A 25,857-nucleotide genomic window follows, 5' to 3' on the forward strand; every position below is an offset into this window, starting at 1 on the left:
AGGGCAGGGAGGGTGGTGTGATCAGTAAGGGATAGGTGGAAAGCTTCTGGAACCTACCCAGGTTCTGGGTGTTAATCTAGGTTGGGGATATGTTCATTTGTAGCAATTCATAAGCCTGCACATTTATATTTTATGTACCATTATGCATAACCATTCACACAATTAAAGAAAACATAACGTTTCCTGCCAGTACCTAGTATACTGGGAACCACACGTGAGTGATTGGCAGTTTCCTTTCTTCAACCAAAACATCGCCACCTTCTTCCTCCTTTTTCCAGATTAGCCTACCTGGCCGATGGCTGGCTTGGGGACTGAGGAAGTGAAATCCCTTTCCCTCCCTATTTAGGCAGTGTGTGGAATTGGTGGCCTGGTTTATCTTTATTTTCCTTCATCCACAGATCAACTTAAAAACAGACCTCATGAAAATGAAAACCACAGTATCAGGGATAAGGAAAGAGAGAAAGTGAGATTTGCAGGAACATATTAAGGATGTATTTTTTAAATCAGACAAAACTTTCAAAAGTATAAAAGAGAAGAAAGATCAACTCAAAAGGGCACGAGTTGGAAACACAAATATGAGTAACAGATTTTCCAGGAAAAAAAATAAAAAATAAAAAGCTGTTTTAACAGTCGCAGAATTCCAGCTTGTGAGGAGGAAGGAGTTGGTTGGGATTAGTGTCCAGCAGTTTCATGAGGAGAAGATGGGAGGGGAGGGCTGGGGGAAGGACAGAGCCTGCCATGTCCTTGATGATTTTGGCCCTTGGTCATATGGGGCAAACACCGGGAAGACCAGGCTTTGCTAAGAGATCTAGACAAATGGGTTGTAAAACATCACTTGTATCCTCATGCCTATAATCCCAGCACTTTGGGAGGCCCAGGCGGGTGGATCATGAGGTCTAGAGATCATCAAGGCAATCGCGGTCAACATGGTGAAACCCCGTCTCTACTAAAAATACAATAATTATCTGGACATGGTGGCAGGAGCCTGTAGTCCCAGCTACTAGGGAGGCTGAGGCAGCAGAATTGCTTGAACCCAGGAGGCGGAGGTTGAGGTGAGCTGAGATCGTGCCACTGCACTCCAGCCTGGGCAACAAGCGAAAAACCATCTCAAAACAAAAAAAAAACTCGTTTCAGCTGGATGAAATAAAGGCATCACTTCTATTTTGAGTCATTTCCTCTGCATGTGGGCAAAGGAGAGTCTTGCAACTTTGTTGCTAATGGATTCTCTGATTCTTTTGCAGACGCCTAATGGTAGCTGCAGATGGGCTGAATGTTTTCTGGAGCTGGTGCAGTTGCACAAGGCAGAGGAGCCCAGGGTGCTGCAACATGAAGGCTGGACAGAATGTGTGTTTCTGCTGCCTGATCTTGAGTTCTGTCTGCCAACTAAAAGGTTGGTGGCTCAAGCCCAGTTAGGCACTCTGAGTTTTACATGATCTCAGTTCATTGAATATAAGCTTATGATACATTTCCTCTTAGCTAGCCTCTCTCCTAACCTTATTGTAAATCCCTCTACTTTAAATCAGATGTAATCAAATCCTGCTTGAACCCCATTAGGTGTTTTGTAGACAATCAGAGAATCTATTAGCAAAAAAGTTGCAAGACTCTGCTTTGCCTGCAAGCAGAAGACTCAAAATAGAAGTGATGCCTTTATTTCATCCAGCTGAAATGAGGTTTTTTTGTTTTTTTGTTGTTGTTGTTGTTTTTTTTTCTGAGATGGAGTTTTGCTCTTGTTACCCAGACTGGAGTGCAATGGCATGGTCTCAGCTCACCGCAACCTCCGCCTCCTGGGTTCAAGCAATTCCGCTGCCTCAGTCTCCCTAGTAGCTGGGAGTATAGGCTCATGCCACCATGTCTAGCTAATTATTGTGGGGTTTCACCATGTTGACCGGGATGGTCTCGATGATCTCTAGACCTCATGATCCACCCACCTCGGCCTCCCAAAGTGCTGGGATTACAGGCGTGAGGATCCAAGTGATGTTTTACAACCCATTCTTCTAGATCTCTTAGCAAAGCCTGGTCTTCCTGGTGTTTGCCCCATATCGCCAAAGGCCAAAATCATCAAAGACATGGCAGGCTCTGACCTTCCCCCAGAGGGCGCACAGCCCTTCCCTCCCATTCTCTTCTCACTAAACTGCTGGACACTACTCCCAACCAACTCCTTCCTCCTGATAAGCTGGAATTCTGTGACTGTTAAAACAGCTTTTTATGTTTTTTCTCCTGGAAAATCTGTTACTCATATCTGGGTTTCCCACTCCTGGCGTTTTGAGTTGATCTTTCTTTTCTTTTATGCTTTTGAAAGTTCTGTCTGATTTCTAAAATATATCCTTAATATGTTTTTTAAATAATTATATGTTAAGTATTAACATGAACGTTCAAGCAGAATTTTACCACATCTGATATATACTTCTTTTCAAGAATGAAACAAGTTCTGAAGATCCCAAGCCTAGTTCTCACATGAATAATATTAAGCTTTCTTCCTAAGGTTGGGTTTTATGGTTACTGATTCCTGGAAAGCTGGTGTCATTGCCCTTAAGCCCAATCCATGAGAAACACACCTCACACTTAAAGGTGGATTTTTAGCGCATATGGGGTGCACTGTACACTACTAGGGTGATGGAGCACTGAAATGTCAGACTTCACCCCGACATAATTCGTTCATGTAATCAAAAACCACTTTTTTGTTTTCCAAAACCTATTGAAATAAAGAATGTATATGAAAGACAAAGGTATGTCTTTCCACTCCTTGCAGAGAGAGAGAAGACTCTCCATGATCATTAAATACACAAAAAGATGGGTTTCAAGATACTGAACATTAAGCAAAAAAGGATAGCCATCCTTGAGAGATGTTACCCAGACAGCCTCAATTGCTTCCACTGACTGTCATGAGAGAACTTCCAAGCTAAGTACAGGGAGGAGAAAGTGAAAAGGACTCCAGTGCACACCTTTGAGTTAAGGACACTAAGCAGAGTGTCCAGGGTAGTGTAGACCCAAAGTAGCATAAAACCTATAAATAGGACCCGGCCAAGAGAGAGCTGCAGAAAGTAAATTACAGTGAACCACAGAGGGTGTCCCTACTGTGTCAGCACAGTGCTGATTAAGAAAGTATGGATCAGAGCCTACATTTGATGAAAATATTCCAAAGTCAAAGGAAAATCGTTTGAAAAGATTTGAGAGTCTGGTGCCTGGTTCACACACAAGGCTTGGAATGGTGCCTGAATAATAATTAAAACTAAAATTAACTCATCATCCACAGGACAAAGGATAGGAGTTTCAAAAAGGTTTTTGCTCAGTAGCAGGCCATGAGCCCTGCTCTGGACCACCTCACAAATCATAAAAACCAGACTGAAAATGATTAGACTGTTTCCAAGTGATTTAACTGAATCCCTGAAGAAAGCTAAAGATACACAGGAACACAAAGGCATCCAGCACTCAAGATAACATACACAACATCTGGTAAACCATCAAAGATTCTGAGGCCTGGAAAGACACCTGTGTGAGGAAATGAATAAGTCTTTGGAAGCTGACCCAGCTGAGAAATAAACCCACCCATCTATGATCCATTGATCTTTGATGGAGACACCAAGAAAACATGATAGTAGACTAGATAGAGAAAAGGTGGCATATATACACCATGGAATACTATGAAACCATACAAAGAAATCAGATCATGTCATTTGCAGGGGCATGGATGGAGTTGAAAGCCATTATCCTCAGCAAACTAACACAGGAACAGAAAACAAAACACTGCATATTCTCACTTATAAGTGGGAGCTGGATGATGAGAACACATGGACAGATAGGGTGGGGGTGGGAACAATGCACACTTGGCCCTTTCAGGGGGTGGGGAGTTGGGGAAGGGAGAGCCTCAGGAAGAGAAGCTAATGGATGCTGGGCTTAATCCCTAGGCAATGTGATGATCTGGATTCTCTGTGCAGCAAACCACCACGGCACACATCCACCTGGGTAGCAAATCTGCACGTCCTGCACATGTACTCCTGAACTTCATGTCAAAGTTGAAGTAAAAAACAATAAACAAAGAAAGGAAAAAATCCACTTAAACATCTGTGCTTGCACCAAAAGTAGCTGAAAATTGATTATAGAACTAAACATAAACTGCAAATCCAGAAAACTTACAGTAGCAAACCTAAGAGAAATTTCCACGGTGTAGAGTTAGACACAAAATAGACTTAGTTATCATATCACATGCATAAGTTGAACTTGACACAAATTAAAAATTCTTGGTCAGCACAAGACACTGTTAATAGAATAAAAAGCTACAAATTGGGAGAAAAATATGAAAACCCCACATAGGTCAAAGGTCCTGTATACTGAATAATTGTGCGTATAACTTTTACCAAGCCCCGGTGTGCCAGGACATTTGTTCCAGGATTCTTCTTGGTGTGTGCTGGAGGGTGTTCTGGATGACCTTAACACTAAAATAGACAAACTAAGTGAAGCAGATGCCCTTTCTATGGTGGGTGGGCCTCATCCAATCAACCAAAGGCCAGAGGAAAAGGAAAAGTTCTAATGAGAAGAAAATGCTTTCCTGAGTGTCCAGCATTCCATCTTGGGAATTGCAGCCTCCAGAATCATATGTCCGAACATATATATACACACACACATACATGCTGTGTACATATATACGCACACACACTTTCATGAGTAAGTAAGAAGGATTGTATTTTTAAAAGTTCAGCTATTCAATGACTTTTGCTGAAGCTGGCCAATGAATATGGGGATGTTCTACTATATGATTCTGTCTCCGTTTTTATACTACTGAAGTTCTGCGTTTGAAGAAGTATGACAGTTAAAAGCTGTATTTCTCCACATACACTTCAAAGCCCTAGGGATTAACACAGAGTCAAAAATGCTACCCATAATCCTGCCCCCAAACAGGGCTAGAGAACACTGTGGCCTTCAGGTGATTTTATTTAGCTGGATCTGGGAGCCACACAACAGCAGAGGGAGCAGAAAAGACTATGCAAATAGAAACCAGCACGCAGGGATGGCCTGCTCATGACAGAACACCCAGAAAAACCATCCTTAGACAGCCAGTGTGGAGAAACACAGAACATGCCTGAGACCTGGTGGATCAGAACCCTGCTACTGGGGAATGGATGGGCAGCGGCTTCTTGGTGCAGAGGACCAGAGGGACCAATCTTCCAAGGGCAGCATTGCTGGGAGACTGGGAGGCTTAAACAAAGGAAGCATCCACTGGAGATTTGTAGTGACGAGAATGAATGAAGTAACTGGCAGAAATTAAAAGTCCAGGTAGAACAAAATAGAATCCCAGAGAGAGCAAACGTGTTGTCTCCCAATGCAAAACAGTATGTCCTAAAATCATAAGAAAAATCCTTTTTAGCAAGTATTGTATATCTGGTGATGTGACCCATGCATGAAGACTGGGAAAAGTTCCCTAAGCAAAAGTCAGCGAGACCTGATTTCCCTCAGGAGGACTCTGTTACGGATAAATTCCACTTAACAAGGGGTACTTAGGACATACATTTGAATAGCACATGTGCGTCAACATATTTAATTGTAGATCTATACCAAAAACCAAGGTGGGAACAGGTGGGACACATAGGCTGTCAATGTATGTTTGGGCTGAAATGACAAATAAGAAATGGCAGAGGATAGAGAAGCGGAAAACAATGCTTTGATTGTTATAGTGGTAAAATCTGAAGTTGAAAGATATAATTTAAAATGTATAAACCAAATAGTGGAAGTGTCTCAAGTTAAAAGGGGATTAGTGATGTCAAAACCTTAGTGCAATGTTAAACAAGAGCTATACAACTCTTCTAAAATAACAACAAAAGGCATGCACGTGCACCCACAGACACGCAGACACACACACAGAAAACAAGTAACACCGACAAAGAAATAAAGGAAACACAATTTACCTCATATAATAAATATAGACTAAAATATGGAAGAGTTTAGAATATAAACAGAAAAAAGAATGTTTTTATTAATCTATAGGTTTATCTGCCAAACCAATCATAATAATAAAAACTTAAAACATTATTTGTAGAAAATCCACTAGTCCAGAGTAATGGGCAAAAAATTTTTTAATTAAACAAATTTAAAGTTTCAACATTATAACTAATAGACTAAAATTAATTTTGGGTGAAAGTTAAAACTGGGGCAGAAAATATTCTTTTCCACAACAGAATGCGAGCAAAACAAATTAAAATTAATTCTAAATGAAAGTTAAAATTTGGGTGGGGAATACTCTTTTTTGTAAAGAATGCCAGTAAAAACAGGTACATAGTAAAATTTCGAGAGAGAATCTTCCCAATGTACAAATATAAATATAATAACTAACACAGACAGGGGTGATTAATTGATGATAAAATGGTCAGAGGAAGATGGTTAGAATACAGATGTTTAAAGTTTTTCAAACCACTTTTCAAATTAATTACAAATAAGGTGTCTTTACAAGGGACAGAACTCCTAGACTCCTCTTTAACCAAGTGACCATTCTAGCTAGTATCACCATAATGGGGATGGACACACTGGGCCTTTTCTGCCTGCAGATGGACTGAGGTAGGAATCTTATAGCATTGACTCTGCAGTGCTCCTGGCAAAATGTTTAAGCTGAATTTATTTATTTATCTTTTTTTTTATTGCATTTTAGGTTTTGGGGTACATGTACAGAACATGCAAGATAGTTGCACAGGTACACACATGGCAGTGTGTTTTGCTGCCTTCCTCCCCTTCACCAACATTTGGCATTTCTCCCCAGACTATCCCTCCCCAGCTCCCCGCCCCCCCACTGTCCCTCCCCTATAGACTCCCTTCGCTATAGACTCCCTTCATTTTTCATCACTTACCTATGAGTGGGAATATGTGATATTTCATTTTCTGTTCTTGTGTCAGTTTGCTGAGAATTATGTTCTCCAGATTCATCCATGTCCCTACAAACGACACGAACTCATCATTTTTAATTGCTGCATAATATTCCATGGTGTATATGTGCCACATTTTCCCAATCCAGTCTATCATCAATGGGCATTTGGGTTGGTTCCAGGTCTTTGCTATTGTAAACAGTGCTGCAATGAACATTCGTGTGCATGTGTCCTTATAGTAGAATGATGTATAGTCCTTTGGATATATACCCAGTAATGGAATTGCTGGGTCAATTGGAATTTCCATTTCTAAGGCCTTGAGGAATTGCCACACTGTCTTCCACAATGGTTGAACTAATTTACACTCCCACCAACAGTGTAAAAGTGTTCCTATTCCTCGACATCCTCTCCAGCATCTGTTGTCTCCAGATTTTTTAATGATCACTATTCTAACTGGCATGAGATGGTATTTCAATGTGGTTTTGATTTGCATCTCTCTAATGACCAGTGATGATGAGCACTTTTTCATACGTTTGTTGGCCTCATGTATGTCTTCTTTTGTAAGGTGTCTGTTAATATCCTTTGCCCATTTTGGAATGGGCTTGTTTTTCTCGTGTAAATCTGTTTGAGTTCTTTGTAAATTCTGGATATCAGCCCTTTGTCAGATGGGTAAACTGCAAAAATTTTTTCCCATTCTGTTGGTTGCCAATTCACTCTAGTGACTGTTTCTTTTGCTGTGTAGAAGCTGTGGAGTTTGATTAGGTCCCGTTTGTCTATTTTGTCTTTTGTTGCCAATGCTTTTGGTGTTTTGTTCATGAAGTCCTTGCCTCTCCTATGTTCTGAATGGTTTTGCCTAAATTTTCTTCTAGGGTTTTTATGTTGCCAGGTCTTATGTTTAAGTTTTTAATCCATCTGGAATTAATTTTAGTGTAAGGTGTCAGGAAGGGGTCCAGTTTCTGCTTTCTGCACATGGCTAGCCAGTTTTCCCAACACCATTTATTAAACAGGGAATCCTTTCCTTATTGCTTGTTCTTTTCAGGTTTATCAAAGATTGTATGGTTGTAGATATGTTGTGTTGCCTCCGATGCCTGTGTTTTGTTCCATTGGTTTATATCTCTGTTTTGGTACCAGTACCATGCTGTTTTGATTACTGTAGCCTTGTAGTATAGTTTCAAGTTTGGTAGTGTGATGCCTCCCGCTGTGCTCTTTTTGCTTAGCTTTGACTTGGTTATGCGGGCTCTCTTTTGTTTCCATATGAAGTTCATGGTGGTTTTTTCCAGTTCTGTGAAGAAAGTCAATGGTAGCTTGATGGGGATAGCATTGATTCTGTAAATTACTTTGGGCAGTATAGCCATTTTCACGATATTGATTCTTCCTAACCATGAATATGGAATGTTTCTCCATCTGTTTGTGTCCTCTCTTATTTTGTTGAGCAGTGGTTTGTAGTTTTCCTTGAAGAGGTCCCTTACATTCCTTGTAAGTTGTTTTCCTAGGTATTTTATTCTTTTTGTACAAATTGTGAATAGCAGTTTATTCTTAATTTGGCTCCCTTTAAGTCTGTTATTGGTGTAGAGGAATGCTTGTGACTTTTGCACATTGATTTTATATCCTGAGACTTTGCTGAAGTTGCTTATCAGTTTCAGGAGTTTTTGGGTTGAGGCCATAGGGTCTTCTGGGTATACTATCATGTCATCTGCAAATAGAGACAATTTGGCTTTCACCTTTCCTATTTGAATACCCTTTATTTCTTTTTCTTGCCTGATTGCTCTAGCTAGAACTTCCAGTACTATATTGAATAAAAGTGGTGAAAGGGCATCCTTGTCTAGTGCCGGATTTCAAAGGGAATGCTTCCAGTTTTTGCCCATTTGGTATGATATTGGCTGTTGGTTTGTCGTAAATAGCTTTTATTACTTTGAGATATGTTCCGTCAATACCGAGTTTATTGAGGGTTTTTAGCATAAAGGGCTGTTGAATCTTGTCAAATGCCTTCTCTGTGTCAATTGAGATAATCACGTGGTTTTTGTTTTTGGTTGTGTTTATGTGGTGAATTACGTTTATGGACTTGTGTATGTTGAACCAGCCTTGCATCCCCGGGATGAATCCTACTTGATCATGATGGATAAGTTTTTTGATGTGCTGTTGCAATCAGCTTGCCAGTATTTATTGAAGATTTTTGCATCTATGTTCATCATAAATATTGGCCTGAAATTTTTTTTCCTTGTTGAGTCCCCGCCGGGTTTTGGTATCAGGGTGATGTTGGTCTCATAAAATAATTTGGGAAGGATTCCCTCTTTTTGGATTATTTGGAATAGTTTCAGAAGGAATGGTACCAGCTCCTCTTTGTATGTCTGGTGTAAGTCAGCTGTGAACCCATCTGGACCTGGGCTTTTTTTGTGTGGTAGGCTCTTAATTGCTGCCTCGACTTCAGACCTTGTTATTGGTCTATTCACAGTTTCAGCTTCCTCCTAGTTTAGGCTTGGGAGGACACAGGTGTCCAGGAATTTATCCATTTCTTCCAGGTTTACTAGTTTATGTGCATAGAGTTGTTTGTAATATTCTCTGATGATGGTTTGAATTTCTGTGGAATCTGTGGTGATTTCCCCTTTGTTGTTTTTTTATTGCATCTACTTGGTTATTCTCTCTTTTCTTTTTTATCAGTCTGGCTAGTGGTCTGTCTATTTTGTTGATCTTTTCAAAAAACCAGCTCTTGGATTTATTGATTTTTTGAAGAGTTTTTTGTGTCTTTATCTCCTTCAGTTCAGCTCTGATCTTAGTTATTTCTTGTCTTCTGCCATGTTTTGAGTTTTTTTGATCTTGCTCCTCTAGCTCTTTCAATTTTGACGATAGGGTGTCAATTTTGGATCTCTCCACTCTTCTCATATGGGCACTTATTGCTATATATTTTCCGCTGGAGACTGCTTTAAATGTGTCCCAGAGATTCTGGTATGTTGTGTCATCATTCTCATTGGTTTCAAAGAACTTCTTTATTTCTGTTTTCATTTCATTGTTTACCTAGTCAACATTCAAGAGCCAGTTGTTCAGTTTCCATGAAGTTGTGCACTTCTTAGTTTCTGAATTCTGAGTTCTAGCTTGATTGCACTATGGTCTGAGAGACTATTTGTTATGATTTCAGTTGTTTTGCATTTGCTGAGGAGTGCTTTACTTTCAATTATGTGGTCAATTTTTGAGTAGGCATGATGTGGTGCTAAGAAGAATGTATATTCTGTGGATTTTGGGTGGAGAGTTCAGGTTTGCTTGTTCCAGGTCTGAGTTCAAGCCCTGGATATCCTTGTTGATTTTCTGTATGGTTGATCTGTCTAATATTGACAGTGGAGTGTTAAAGTCTCCCACTATTACTGTTTGGGAGTCTAAGTCTCTTTGTAAATCATTAAGAACTTGCCTTATATGTCTGAGTGCTCCTGTATTGGGTTCATATATATTTAGAATTGTTAGCTCTTCTTGTTGTATCGATCCTTTTACCATTATGTAATGACCTTCTTTGTCTCTTTTGATCTTTGTTGCTTTAAAGTCTATTTTATCAGAGACGAGAATTGCAACTCCTGCTTTTTTTTTGCTCTTTATTTGCTTGGTAAATCTTCCTCCATCCCTCTATTTTGAGCCTTTATGTATCTTTGCATGTGAGATGGGTTTCCTGGAAACAGCACATTGATGGGTTTTGTTTTTTTATCCAGTTTCTCAGTCTGTGTCTTTTGATTGGTGCATTTAGCCCATTTACATTTAGGGTTAATATTGTTATGTGTGAATTTGATGCTAGCTGGTTGTTTTGCCCATTAGTTGATGCAGATTCTTCATTATGTTGATGCTCTTTAGCATTTAGTGTGATTTTGGAATGGCTGGTACTGGTTGTTCCTCCCTATGTGTAGTGCCTCTTTCAGGAGCTCTTGTAAAGCAGGCCTGGTGGTGACAAAATCTCTGAGTAGTTGCTTGTTTGCAAAGGATTTTATTTTTTCTTCACTTATGAAGCTCAGTTTGGCTGGATATAAAATTCTGGGTTGAAAGTTCTTTTCTTTAAGGATGTTGAATATTGACCCCCACTCTCTTCTGGGTTGTAGGGTTTCTGCTGAGAGATCTGCTGGGCTTCCCTTTGTGGGTGACCCAAGCTTTCTCTCTGGCTGCCCTTAGTATTTTCTCCTTCATTTCAACCCTGGTGAATCTGATGATTATGTGCCTTGGGGTTGCTCTTCTTGTGGAATATCTTTGAGGTGTTCTTAATATTTCCTGGACTTGAATACTGGCCTGCCTTGCTAGGTTGGAAAATTTTTTCTGGATAATATCCTGAAGAGTATTTTCCAGCTTGGATTCATTCTCTTTGTCACATTCTGGTACACCTATCAAACGTAGGTTAGGTCTCTTCACATAGTCCCACATTTCTTGAAGACTTTGTTCATACTTTTTTGCGCTTTCTTTTCTAATCTTGGTTTCTCATTTTATTTCATTGAGTTGATCTTTGACTTCTGATATCCTTTCTTCTGCTTGGTCAATTCGGCTGTTTAAACTTGTGCAGGTTTCACGAAGTTCTCATGTTGTGTTTTTCAGCTCCTTCAATTCATTCATATTCCTCTCTAAGTTGTCCATTCTTGTTATCGTTTCCTCGAATGTTTTTTCAAATCTTTTTTCAAGGTTCTTAGTTTTTTTGCATTGATTTAGAACATGTTCTTTTAGCTCATGCAAGTTTCTCATTACCCACCTTCTGAAGTCTGATTCTGTCATTTCATCACCCTCATTCTCCATCCAGCTTTGTTCCCTTGCTGGTGAGGAGTTTTGGTTTTTTGTAGGAGGCGAGGTGTTCTGGTTTCAGGTGTTTTCCTCCTTTTTGTGCTCTTTTCTTCCCATATTTGTGGGTTTATCCACCTGTCATCTGAGTAGTTTCTGATGTTTTGATTGGGTCTTAGATTGGATGCCCAGATTGTTGATGATGAAGTATTTCTGTTACTTAGTTTTTCTTCTAACAGTCTAGCCCCTCTGCTGTAGGACTGCTGAGGTCCACTCCAGGCCCTGCTTGTCTGGGGTGCACCTGTAGCAGCTTTGGAACTGTGAGGGATGCTACCAGTTTGTGTTTGATGCCCATCAAATGTCAGTCTGATCCATCCTTTTTGAGGTGACTCTTTGGATATACAGGGTCAGGGAGCTGCTTGAGGAGGCGGTCTGTACTTTATAGGAGCTCAAGCGCTGAATTGTGAGCTCCGTTGATCATTCAGGGCTGTTAGGCCGGTATGTTTAAGTCTGCTGCAGCAGAACTCATAAAACCCCTTTTTTTTTCTCAGATTCTCTGTCTCAGGGAGTTAGGGCTTTCTTTATGAGTATCTGTTACCTTTTCCTGCCCAGCTAGAAGGCAGTCTAGTCACTATTTTCCTGCCAAGGCTCTGCCCTGCTGTTGTGGGCTCCACCCTGTTGGCAGAGTTTCTCTGTTATGGCAGGTTGCCTCGGCAGTGGCAGGCTGCGTCAGCAATGGGAGTGTACCTCAGTAGGGGCGGAATGTCTCGGTAATGGCGGATTCCCGTCCCCCACCAAGCTGCACCGTCCTTGGTTCAGCTGTGTCCTCAGTGAAACTCTCAATCTTGAGCATTTTGAATTGCCGTTTTGTTTATCTTTGTGGGGGTGGGACCCGCCGAGCCTGATCACCTGGCTTCCTGCCTCAGAGCCTTTTTTTTAAGTTGAACAGTTGACTCTCTCCCAGGTGTTTCAGTCACCTGCTGATCGGGCACTGGGATCTCTGTGATTTCCCGTGCAGCGACCCACTGAGCCAGCTCAAATGTCGCTTTTCGGGAATCTTCTGATCTGGCTCACTGTTCGAGTCCCATTTAATCAGATGAATATGCTAATCTGCCCTCCCAAATCTCAGATTGCCAGTTTAACAGGGCACCCAGACCAGTGCTTTTTGTGCGGTGTTCCACTGTGCTGTGGCGCCGGCCGAAATGGCCACATGAGCCAAAACAGCTACGCTGGTGTCTCGTGTCTTTTTACACCTGGGAATTTCCCCGTCCTGTGGGCAACAAAGATCCATCTGGAAATGCGGATTGCACTTACCCTCTGCGTCTTCACTGAGAGTTGCAATTCTGATTTGCTCCTACCGTGCCATCTTCTTTTTTCCCTGTGGCTGATGTATTTTTACCTTGAGTGCCAAGCTCACAATTTTAAGCTTAATTAATCATGAGGACACTTTCAGTTGACTTCAGAATGTAGACCTTTGAGCCAGACAGCTGACCTGTCCTCTACGAACAAAGTTTTCAGCAAGAAGATAACATTGTTGATACTCTGCTCTGACAGAGTTCTGGGTGACATGCGGTTCTCTGCCAGCAGCTCTGGACTCCTATTTTTTACAGTACAGAAATTGACAGGAGTAGGGTTAAGTCTTGTCAATGCTGTTTGTCCATCTGAAAATTGGACTCCCTTGGTACTGATCACAGTTGGAGGGGGATGAATCCAAGGAGCCTAGTGAGCTGAAATCAACAAGAGCATTCTGTGGTCTAAAATTGAATCTTCAGTGAAGGATTTCTGCAGTGACTTGTGTTTGGACTTGAAGTTGCTTTGCCACTTTAGTGTTTTTTCATCAAGTGGAAAAGCTTGCGACCCCCCCTTTTTTCTGACATCCTTTCATTCTTTGCATCCTTCTGACACTGTTTGGTGCCTGTAGGGGAGAGAGAAAAAATAATCAAATGAGCATTATTGTCAGGTCCTCCTGAAGGCCGAGTCTGGAGGGACTGTTAGGTGATGATATCCTAGCGGCAAAACGATCTCCTGCTGGCAGCTTGAGCTGAGGGTGAGCATTTGACTGGCTGAAGCGGGAAGCACCATCCACAAGTGAGAAGAAAACACCCCTGAATTTCCATGAATTTCCTGTCAGCCTGGGGTGCAGGATATAGGGACTTCAACTATGCCCAATCAGCAGCCAGGAACATCAGCTCATTTTCTCCTAATCCCCTCTGTCTGGAGCAGAGTGATGGCATTTTCTCCCACTGAGGATGTATTCAGCATCAATCATGCATGCTCAGACACGGAGGACTGCAGAAGGAGGACCCTCTGCAGAGAAACCCACCCCCTTACAACTCCATGTCCCAGTCTCCTGGGAAGGAGCAGAAGGGCCACGGGCAACACTCTGGATATAAAAAGCAGCAGGAACCTCAGACAACATCCATGTCCTCTTCCACCTTTAAAAACAGAGTAGTAGTGATACCACAGGGGTAAGATTGAATAAGGCCACATGACTTGCTATTAACAACACGGAACTAGAACCAGGCACTAAGGCCCTTTTAATAGAGATTGGAGGAAGTGAGAGGAAAGGGTCCAATCTGGAGGTCTCGGCAGTCATGAGAGGCTGTTGGGTTACCTTGGCTAGGACAGGAATACAAAGTTTTACAAAGAAAAATGATGTCTCTGGTATTTATTTGGTCGATTAGAAAATTAAAAAGAAAAAATCAAACGTAATTGTAAGTATTCTTTCAAAGGGGATCAGGAAAGAAAGAAAATTTGAAATGAAATTAGCAAAGAGTGGGGAGTGTAAGTATGGACTTACTTATTTTTCCTAATGCCCAGAAGTTGATTCCGTACCTGGTTAAACGTTAAGGCATTTCTAGGAATATTTTCACTATCTAGACCATCAAAACTGAAGTACGAGGTGAAAAGGAATAGTTTTTGTTTTACTACATTCTCTTCTCCCACTTTTTTTTTCCCCCAAGTACATTTTGGAAAAGGTTTCTTTTTTTTTTTTTTTTTTTTTTTGAGACGGACACTTGCTCTGTCACCAGGCTGGAGTGCAGTGGCACAATCTTGGCTCACTGCAACCTCCACCTCCTGGGTTCTAGCGATTCTTCTGCCTCAGCCTCCCGAGTAGCTGAAACCAGAGATGCGTGCCACCAGGCCCGGCTAATTTTTGTATTTTTAGTAGGGAAGGGGTTTCACCATGTTTGCCAGGATGACCTCGATCTCTTGATTTCATGATCTGCCCACCTCAGCCTCCCAAAGTGCTGGGATTACAGCTGTGAGCCACCGCACCAGGCTGACAAGTTTTCTTTTAATATTTAACGTCAACTTTAAGAGTAGCATAAGGAAGTATTCACAGGCAATCTCCTGCAGAATTTTAGTCTTGATGTGTTATTTGTTCTCTTCAGGAGCGTGAGACTAATTAAGTTCTCTTTGGGGGCTTAATTGACCAAAAGTAAAATGTTTACACTGCAGCTCTGAGTCAATCAGTGGGCTATAAAATTTGTGTGGTTAAACATCACCTGCAAGATTTACTGTAAACTGCCAAAGAAAATGCTAAATTCCACTACATGTAATATGGGAAGTATTATTTCTGTACATTAGGCGTCAATGTATTGACTGTTTTTCACTTTGTCTTGTATTGAAAATTGAGCAAGTATACTTTAAGCAGAGGCTAAAGGTCTAATCTCCTAATTTTGTTGGTTCCCTGTCTAATTTTTTTTTTGTGTGTGCTATATGAACAGAACTATTGAGAGGGGAATACAGATCCCATCAAATACTGATGGATGCTCAGCCTTTTCTTCGGAGTAGCCACACATATGGAACACTTCCATGTGGGCAACCTGAGGTCGTAGAAGACCAGTTGTCTTTCTCATCTTCAGCCACATATCAGAATCATGTGGGAGCATTTTAAAACTACAGACACCCAAACCACACCCCAGATCATGTCAGTGAGAATCTCAAGGTGTGAGTTCAAGGCATGCATCTTAACTGAAATCTCACCAGGTGTTTACTACATGGCAGCGGGATGTAGAAATACAAAATGGAACAACCCAATTTTGCATCATTTTCTTTCCTTTCCCCGTTTATCTCATGATTGGCTTTGTTCCCTGTGGTTTCATGGATTTTACTGTTCTCTCTGACAACTTTACTGAAATCTCTCTTATCAATTGGGCTGAACCAAAGCAAAGATTGTCCTGTAGACAGATGCTTGTCTGTCATCTTGTGTATGCATAAAGAAGGTTCTGGAATCAATTTCTCAGAGTTAATTCAGAAAACTCTTTCTCATATACCCTGGCCTCAAGATTCATCTGAGTTGCATTTTAGACCCTTAACTGGACATGTAGAAATGGAAATGAGAATAAAATAGAGAGAAGTTAGAATGATATATCTCATGATGTATGCAGATTAGAAGTCCTGTCCTCTGCATGTACTTTTGAATGTCATAAATATCATTCAGTTAATGTCAGCACAAATGAGTCCATGTGGTGAGAATACTGAGTCCCTGGCAATCCCATCTACATTTTCACAAGGCTGCACATCTGGGGCTGAAGACAAACCTGACTCCAGTCTGGTAGGGAACTCCCACTTGTGACCCAGGTTCAAGTTTAGTTTTCTAAGTGGGGTTCTCTGTGCTCAGCTTTAACACTTCTCATTCGGAGGAACTAGAGATGAGTAAGGGTGGACTTAGCCGGGTTCCTCCAAGGCCAACTCAAGAGAAAAACCTATGTGTAAATGATGTATTAAAGCCACACTCCCTGTGGAAACAACAATGGAGTTGGAGATACAGGGAGGAAAGGTAAATTTCTGAAGAGAGTGTGCAATTCCAGGCAAGGAACCCTGTGTTCCACAGCTTAAACTGTGTACTTGGATGAGGACAATGAGGCCCGGCCCTCCCGTGGTTATGAGAGAGACCCTCAAGACAGCAGAAGGAATACAGCATAGTTCAGAGAGCAATGAGGAGATGGGGACAGAAAGGGCCTGGCAGGGTGGGAGCCCATGGGACGCTGGGGTAAGACCAGACAGAAGTTACAGCAGCCCCTGGAGAGAACAAATGGAAGAGAAAAAGCAGTGGAAGAATGGGCTGTCACCATAGACACAGAGAAATAAGAAGTGAGTGCAGCTCAGAGCCATAGAAGTGATTACCTCTGCACCCTGAGCATGAAGGCCAATGAATCCACTTGCTGAACTAGACTTTTATTTTCATCTTCTTTGGTTTCAAAACACTGGAGGCATGAATGTAGCCAGTGACTTGATGCCATTGGGTGTTTGATGAGCCTTCGAGTTGATCATCTTCCAGCTGCGGAGCATTCTTCATCGCAATGGAGGGGGGTAAAACCAGCTCTGAAAATAAAATACAGCCAATGGCATCCACTGGCATCCATGATCTTACTGTGACTTTCTCTTCCACCCAAAGGACATCAAATCATGAATGGGGCCTTGGACAAGAAAGTCCAAAGGGGAGGGGAAGCCAACAGAGTGACTTGAATGCTTTCTTTTTTGTTAATCTTTCTTACATTACTCAGTAATGACAAGTGTGCCAGGAGGCAAAGGCACTCCTGATTCACAAAAATATTCAAGAAACTGAAGATTAAGAAACACAAATAGCTTCAGGGTAGATATGGCCAAAGCAAGGGAATCACACTGTATGTTGGCTGTGCTTTGGGGAGGGAAGAGATTATAAAAGTGAAAGTTAAATAAGAGCTGAGTCCAAACAGGACAAAAGGGTGGAAAGGCCTGGCAGGGTGGCAGCCTGTGGGACACAGAGGTGAGACCAGGCAGAGGTTACAGCAGCTGATGAGAAAAGAACCGGGGAAGACTAAACCTGGAGAATTTACAAAACTTGCATCATTATATGATCTATTGCATTTATATATACACACTATGTAGCATACACACCAAATGTACATAATATACATAGCAAATGATGATGTAAATGCATATATCTGTAGATATTAAATTAATGAAAAATAATATAGAGAGATTTGGGAGATATTTAATGTAATAGTATAATCAATATTCTCTTCCATTGAAATTGAAAAAATAATAGAAACATGAGAAGAATGAGAAAGAAAAGGTGTGCAAAGAAACAAATGACCTGTTAGACATCAGGGAGATGACAAAGGAAACTATGAGTGAGGCACAAGTCATTCACTCTTTGCTCTTAGTGGAAGCCTGGTTCTGGCTCTGGACTCCAGGGAACGTGGGCAAGAAAGCATGCATATGAGCCCGTGAGTTGGGTCTTGGCTGGGGGTATAAGAATCCATAGTGAAACAATGGAGAAGGCGGTGGGACGAAATCAGTAATTAGTTACATGGCACATGTAAAAGACGGCACATCCCTGACACCTGCTGAGCACCTTTCAGGTATCCTCTCCAGGGACCCAAATGGTGCTCATTATCTCATGTCACCCTCCCTCCTCCTGAGGACAGGGGTCTTTGTATTTTTCAGCTGAGGGCTCCAGGAGGAGATATTGACTGGGATGAAGAGTGAGAATGAACAGGATCCAGGGCGTTAAGGAAATCTGAGTGGAAGTGGATCCCTGTGAGAAGGAAACTGAGGACATGGCCGAGGACATGAGTGGAGATGACCAACTAAATAGATTTTCATAAAAGAGACAAATGTGAACACTTTATAAGTGAAAATTGCCCTTTGTTTTCAAATCAAGCCTTTCTCTGTAGGGAAAGCTTGAGCAGAGCAGATCCATGCTGACACCACTGCTGGGGTCAGGGCTGTGCACTGTGCACACTATTCACACATTATTGTCGAGAAGGCACACACAGGAAGCATCCTTGTGTAATCAAAAGGGCGCATTCATTCATCTTGGCCCATCTGCATGGATGAATGTGCTCTCTTTTGGCCCATGTTCCTGATGGCAGGGTCGTCCATGTCACAGGCATCTCACTTCTGAGACACGTGTCAGAGCATTTCCCTTCCTTCTTGTAGGAGACCCATTCTGGCTGGGGTGTTCATGAGATGCAGCTCCACAGCTTTACAGGGACCTAAACATGGCCAACTTGAGAGTTGAAACCCTGGGGGTGGGGAGAGACTAGGAGCATTTATTCCCTGAGTGCTTTTCCAAGGGAGAGCCTGCTGGAGCTGTAGGTCCCCCTGGAGGGACTGGAGGAGCCACTGATTCTGCTGACAAACAGAATGCACAGAGGTAATCCTTCTTGAGAAATCTGTGCCAGGGACTACAGGACTTCTTTATCCTAGACCAGCAACTTATTCTGTTTCAGCTTGACTTTATTGGAAAATAATTTCTACAAAGGAAAGAGGGTGAGCACCCATCGTGCCTCCATCCCTGACAGGACCCCCACAGAGAAATGACAGAGACTGGGCCATGAAGTCAGGCAGACAAGGGGACCATGTTCTCACCATGACTAGTCGGGCCATCCTGGGCAAGTGAAGGAAACTTTCTGAGCCTCAGCATCCTAAGCTCTAATGTGGAGATGCCACTGCCCCCTTGGGAGCATTCCTTCAGCTCTGAATATTTATAGCAGGACAGAGCTTGTTTGGCAAGGGGCAGGGCATACGCATACGCAAGATCAAAGAGTATTTTATTTGTTTAATGAATCACTGTGATCACAGAAAAGTATTTGCTTTTTCAAACTCAGGGAGAAATGCAAAATGGAAAAGGGGATGGTCCAGGTAGGAAAGGCACTCACTGACTGAAACAGAATAGAGAACAACATTTTCGTTGCTAGTTTCTTTCTTTGTGTGAGTGTGTGTGTGTGTGTGTGTGTGTGACACAGGTCTCACCTTGCTGCTCAGGCTGGAGTGCAGTGGTACAATGATGACGCACTGCAGCCTCAATTTCCCAGGCTCAGGTGATTCTTCCACCTCAGCCTCCCATAAAGCTGGAAGTACAGGTGTGTGTCACCATACCTTGCTAATTTTTCATAGGGACATGTTTTTGTAGTGTTGCCCACGCTGGTCTCAAACTCCTCAGCTCAAGCAATCTACCTGCCTCAGCCTCCCAAAGGGCTGGAATTACAGGCATGAGCCACCACACCTGGCACTGTTGCTAATTTTATTACAACATAATCAGATATACTGGGGTACATCACAGAATTACCTGCTCTTACTAGAAAATAGGTTGATGGTTGAAACTCCCAACAATCCACATGAAACTCCCAGAATGGAAGTTAAAAAAAATACAATGAGCAAGAAGAAATGAAAATCGGAATTTTTCTCTACGTAGCCTGTGAAGCTCCTACACCAAGGGGCACTTGCTCAGAGGAAGGGTTTTCTGGTCATGATGAGGATAGAAACCGCTCTGCTTTGCTCATCAGTTAGGCCAGTACCTCATGAGGGACACTCATTCTCAATGGTTTTTATGATAATATAGCACTGAGACCAAATCACGATTGAAACAACAAGCCCACACATGGAAAAAGCCACTGGAGCTCTGCAGAGGATGCAAGCCTGGGCCTGCATAAAGGAAGGGATGCTGGACTGAGTCAGTGGAGGGAGGACATCTCCCAGCAGGTAGAGTCGCAGTCCCCAACCTTTTTGGCACCAGCATCCGGTTTCATGGAAGACAATTTTTCTGGGTTCAGGGTAAGGGGGATGGTTTCTGGATGATTCATGCACATTACATATTTTGTGTACTTTATTTCTATGATTATTACATTACTCCACACACTACAGTGTGACCTCCACAATGTCTAATGGGCAGTCTTTCTTCCTCTTTAAAATAAGAGTCTGTGCCCCAGGAAGCAGGACTTCTCTCTCACCAGGGTACTTCCTGCTCTTGATGCCCTCACGTATAGATGCCATACTTACCATTAGGAGCAGTCTCCTCTTTAAGCTCTTTGGAGCAGGTACTCTGTACTGTCACCATGTTTCCCCCAGGGTCCTCAGAACAGAGATTTGCCTAATGGGCCTCAAAGAAGCTTAAACTGAATGGCAGTTCTTTGGTCCCAGACATTTACCAACAGACTACAAGTTATTTGTCTGCAGGATCTTACAGGGCACAGAGAGGATTCTCGTAAATGTGATATAGCCTTTTGCTGAGGAAAGTAAGTGCTTCTGTGCCTGTGTGAGAGTCAGTGAGTAGGATTTTAACTCTAGTCCCACCTCACACCAGACTGCTAACGTGGAAGAGTTGTTAAACACATCGTGCCTCCATTTTCCATCCTTAACACAATGAAGTTAAAATACCCATTTCTATTTTCCTAGAACTAAGGAAAGGATGGAATTAATTTAGATGAAGGGACCATTCAGTATCTCAGAGAGAAGCAGGCACTTAGTCATCACTTTTGTGATGATGAATCTATAGGACTTACTGTATCTCTTCAGTTGCTTGGCCAGAGAGTAGACAGTAGCTTGACTTACAAGAATTTTCTCTGAGGTCTTGGAACTGCTGTTGGCTCTCTGCCAGCTGGGAGCACTGTAAGGCCAGTTGACTTGCCAGGAGCTTGGACACGCCCATCCCTCTCCCTGCCTGAAAATTATGTCACCGGAATACGCCCATCATCTAGCTCCACCTTGGAAATCCCCTCTGCACTCAGCACTAAGCTCTGCACCCAGCACCTAGCACCGCCTTGGTAATCCCGTCTGAATTTAGCACTAAGCTCGGCACTCGGCACCTAGCCTGCTCACCAGAAATCCTGCCTGCCTACCAATAGCAGGTTGCCACGTCCATGTCCAGTTTGTCCACAGGCAATCAGAACGCCTTCCCTCCCTGTAAAACCCCACGCCTCATGCAGGCTTCAGTTTCCTCATTTTAAACTCGGCAATAAACCTCACAAGAGAATTACTTTTACAAGCACAATTCCTGGTTGATTTATAGGATGTTCATTTCTGCCCTCTCCCTGGATAAATGTCCAGCAGATACCACATGCTGTCGTTGGTGGCAGAAGAGGTATAACAGGGACTAGGGAGAAGAAACCAAAACACATGATGGGTCAAAAACAAGTGAAATCAAATAGGTTTAGTCAGCACTGAGGGATGACAACAGCTGGAATGGTTGACTTACGGTTAAGAAGAACTTGATTAACACCCCACAGCACTTAATCGCCAAAACAGAGTTTAGGATACCAGAGCTCAGCATCAAAGGCACTGCCTGTAGCTCTGACTCTACAAGAGTGAGGGAGGTTAGCAACCGGCATTCCAGGTAACCATCTGCAGTTACAATAACAGAATTAGAAGGTGGGGTGTCATGGAATCTTAGGAGCCCTGCATTCCAATTGCCCAGGCTGTGCTGAAACCCAAGGCCCCCTAATCTCACCTGAGAGTCACTGATGGGGACCATTTCCTCAGCAGTCCCTCTCAGTATTTGCTCGCCCTTGTGATAGTGCTGCAGACTCACCTCTTTCTTAGTATGTCTAAGCACATTCCTCTTTGTCCGTCTCTTGTGTGTATAAAATCATCAAGGTGGAGACACTGTGTAAGAAATATACTTGACAATTACTGGGTCAAAGAGGAAACTAAAGAGAAATGTAAAGATCTCTTGAAAGCTTGGCACAGTGATGTATGCCTACAGTCGTACGCCTACAGTGGGAGGCTGAGGCAGTAGGATCACTTGGGTCCAGGAGTGCAAGGCTGCAGTGAGAGCTGTAACTGCACCTGCGAATAGCCACTGAGCTCTTAGCCTGAACAACATAGTGAGACCCCCAACTCTAACAACATATAAAGCTATCTTGAGACAAATGAAAATGGAAACACAACATGTCAAAACTTATAAGTTGTAGCAAAAGCAGTTTTAAGAGGGAAGTTTACAGCATTAAATTCCTGCTTTAAAAAAGATCTCAAACCAACAGCCTAAACCTCGACATCTTAAGTAGCTAGAAAAAGAACAAACTAAACCTCAAGTTAGTAGAAGGAAGGAAATAAAGATCACAGCAGAAAGAAAATGAAATAGAAAACAAAAATAAAAGAAAAAAAAAGCTAAACAAAATTGACAAACCCTTAGCAACACTTATTAAGAAAAAAAGGACTCAAATCAGAAATGAAAGAGGAAATATTACAACTGTTAACACACAGTGTTCAATCAAAGAAAAGCCCGACTGGGCTTTTCTGTTTCTTTTCTTTTCTTTTTTTTTGAGACGGAGTGTCGCTCTTGTTACCCAGGCTGGAGTGCAATGGCGCAATCTGGGCCCACCGCAACCTCCGCCTCCTGGGTTCAGGCAATTCTACTGCCTGAGCCTCCTGAGTAGCTGGGACTACAGGCACACGCCACCATGCCCAGCTAATTTTCTGCACTTTTAATAGAGACGGGGTTTCACTATGTTGACCAAGATGGTCTCGATCTTTTGATCTCGTGATCCACTCGCCTCAGCCTCCCAAAGTGCTGGGATTACAGGCGTGAGCCACCGCGCACGGCCCGGGCTTTTCTGTTTCTACTAAACATTTAAAGAATTAATACCGGCTAGGCTAGGTGGCTCACACCTGTGATCCCAGCACTTTGGGAGGCCAAAGCAGGCAGATCACCTGAGGTCGGGAGTTCAATACCAGCCTGACCAACATGGAGAAACCCTGTCTCTACTAAAAAGAAAAAATTAGCCAGGCATGGTGGCACATGCCTATAATCCCAGCTTCTCAGGAGGCTGAGGCAGGAGAACTGCTTGAACCCGGGTGGGGGGAAAAGTTGCAGTGAGCCAAGATTATGCTACTGTACTCCAACCTGGGTGACAGAGCGAGACTCCATCTCAAAAAAAAAAAAAAATAAAGAGTTAGCACCAACCTTCACATTCTTCCCAAAAATGAAGAGGAGGGAATACTTCCAAACTTATCTTACAAGACCAGTATTGGCCTGATACCAAAACCAGACCAAGGACATTAGCAGAAACAATACCCCTGATGAATGCAGATGCAAAAATACTCAACAAAATACTAGCAAACCATCATCTTCAGCAATATATTAAAAGAATCATCCACATGGCATTTATCCCTGGGATGCAAAGATGTTTGAACATATGCAAATCAATAAATGTGATCTGCCCTATTAACAGAATGAAGGACAAAAACTAGACATTATCACAATAGATGGAGAAAAAGCATTTGACAAAATTAACACCTTTTCATAACAACTTCCAACAAAATAGGTAAAGAGGAAATTAATGTTGCTCAACTCAACAAGGCCATGTGTGACAAGTCAACACGTAACATCTAATAGTGTAAAGTTGAAGGCTCTTCCTTTAAGATGAGGAACAAAGTGATGGATACATTAGTCCAATCTGCTCATTCTACAATGTATATACATGTATGAAGCATCACAATGTACATGTAATTTCTTCTTGATTTCCATTTCCCGATACAACTTTTAAGACCATTGAGATCACTTGAGTGAAAAAGATGTGTTTTTGTAAGTTAATGAGATAACTGGCGACTGGGGGCCTCCAGATAACATCCATTAGGAAAAGAGATGTTACTTCCTCAGTATTTCAGGGAAAGGAGAGAGGGCAAAAACAGAGTATAAAGAATGTAGCTGGGCTGGGCGCGGTGGCTCACGCCTACAATCCCAGCACTTTGGGAGGCCGAGGCAGGTGGATCACGAGGTCAAGAGATCAAGACCATCCTGGTCAACAAGGTGAAACCCCGTCTCTACTAAAAATACAAAAATTAGCTGGGCATGGTGGCGCGCGCCTGTAGTCCCAGCTACTCGGGAGGCTGAGGTAGGAGAATGGCTTGAACCCAGGAGGCAGAGGTTGCGGTAAGCCGAGATCGCACCATTGCACTCTGGCCTGGGTAACAAGAACAAAACTCCATCTCAAAAAAAAGAATGTACCTGATAACTAGCCTGTGAGTTCTCACTCCTGAACCTTTCATTATCTGCACTAGCTTTAACACTCAACATTCCAGCCTGGCCAACAGGGTGAAACCCCATCTCTACTAAAAATACAAAAATTATCTGGGCGTGATGGCACACACCTATAATACGAGCTACTTGGGAGAATGAAATAGGAGAATCACTCGAGCCTGGGAGGTGGAGGCTTCAGTGAGCTGAGACTGCACCACTACACTCCAGACTGGGCAACAGAGTGAGACTGTCTCAAAAAAAAAAAAAAAATTAAACCTCAAATTCACAACAAAGATTGGAGTTGTGAATAATACATTTCTAAGAACCAAAAGGAAAGATAATATTCTCACCCAATTAATCATGCAACAGGAAGGATTTCATCATGCATTATTTTGCAACAAGAACCTGGGCAATCTTATTTTGCTAAAAGGATATGACAGTATTCCTTGTCTTTTATGAAGTTTGTACGTAAGAATTTACTTGCTATAAAGCTTTACTTCTTAAAGTTCCTATTAAAATTTCTAAAAAACAAAGGGTCCACTGGACCAAGACGGTCAAAGTCAGTTTTCCTGTTTATTCAGACTTAAGCACTATACTATTATCAATGAAGTAAACTATACTTCAGAGACAGCTCAAAAAGGGGCAGTGTCAAATATGGTACAAGATATCAAAACCAAACTTTAAAAATATACAGATTTATAGAAACAAGGTTCATGAATCTTTTTAAAATCTTGACAAAATTCAGTCTTTTGTATTTTTCTCTGGCTCACCTGATTTTACCTCCAACCTTAAAGCTAAGGCTTTTATGATCATTCACTCCTCTGCTTCAGGTTAACCCCTCCACATGTGATCTTGGTCTTCACTCTTTAGGGAATTTCTGCCCACAAATAAATGCACTGTTCCTTATGTTGGAGACAAAATAACCAACTATTCCCAATCTTATGATCTTAATCTACTTAATCTCTCTTAGTAACATCCTTCTAGAAAAGAGGCAACAACTCACTACATGGGCATACTTGCCATCTCTTTCATGATCCAACCCACTGTATTTAAGCTTCTGTATCCTTCCCTCCTTTGCACTAATGGTATCTCCTCTAAGGTTACCAACAGCCTTTTTGCAAATCTAATGGCAGTAATATTTTTTTTCCACTATAAAGAAAGGTTATAAACATTACCATAGGTTCTAACTCTATAGAATTTTAAATATTACTTGTGAAACTATTATATAAGACATCATTTAAAAATATATAACCAAAGGAAATATAATCGCCAATACTTATAAACACTTAAAATATATTTGGGGCTTATTATATGTCAAATGCTCTAACTGCCTCTGTTCTGCCTCACACATATCGAATCATTTGATCCTCACAATAACCGAGGCAAGTATTGTTATCCCTGTTTTATACACAAGAAGCCATGCAATGAGAAGCTGTTTATCCAAGGTCACATGGTAGCAGAGCCAAGATATGAATTCAGTATATTTCTACAGCCTATACTTAATCTCTGTATTACAAAGCTTTCTCTGGTTAAGAGAACTAC

The 25,857-nt window shown here is 42.0% G+C and overlaps 1 long non-coding RNA gene across 1 annotated transcript; it reads right to left on the minus strand.

Moving 5' to 3' along the window:
- Positions 1-9,490: 9,490 nt before the first annotated feature.
- Positions 9,491-17,888, minus strand: LOC128929029 (uncharacterized). The gene is made up of 2 exons (XR_008474911.2): positions 16,716-17,888; positions 9,491-13,497 (listed from the first exon to the last, which is right to left on the minus strand). It is a non-coding gene; the product is annotated as an uncharacterized LOC128929029 (long non-coding RNA).
- Between the last annotated feature and the right edge of the window lie 7,969 nt (positions 17,889-25,857).

This window comes from Callithrix jacchus, chromosome 10 (assembly GCF_049354715.1).
Source record: "Callithrix jacchus isolate 240 chromosome 10, calJac240_pri, whole genome shotgun sequence".
NCBI lineage: Eukaryota > Metazoa > Chordata > Mammalia > Primates > Cebidae > Callithrix > Callithrix jacchus.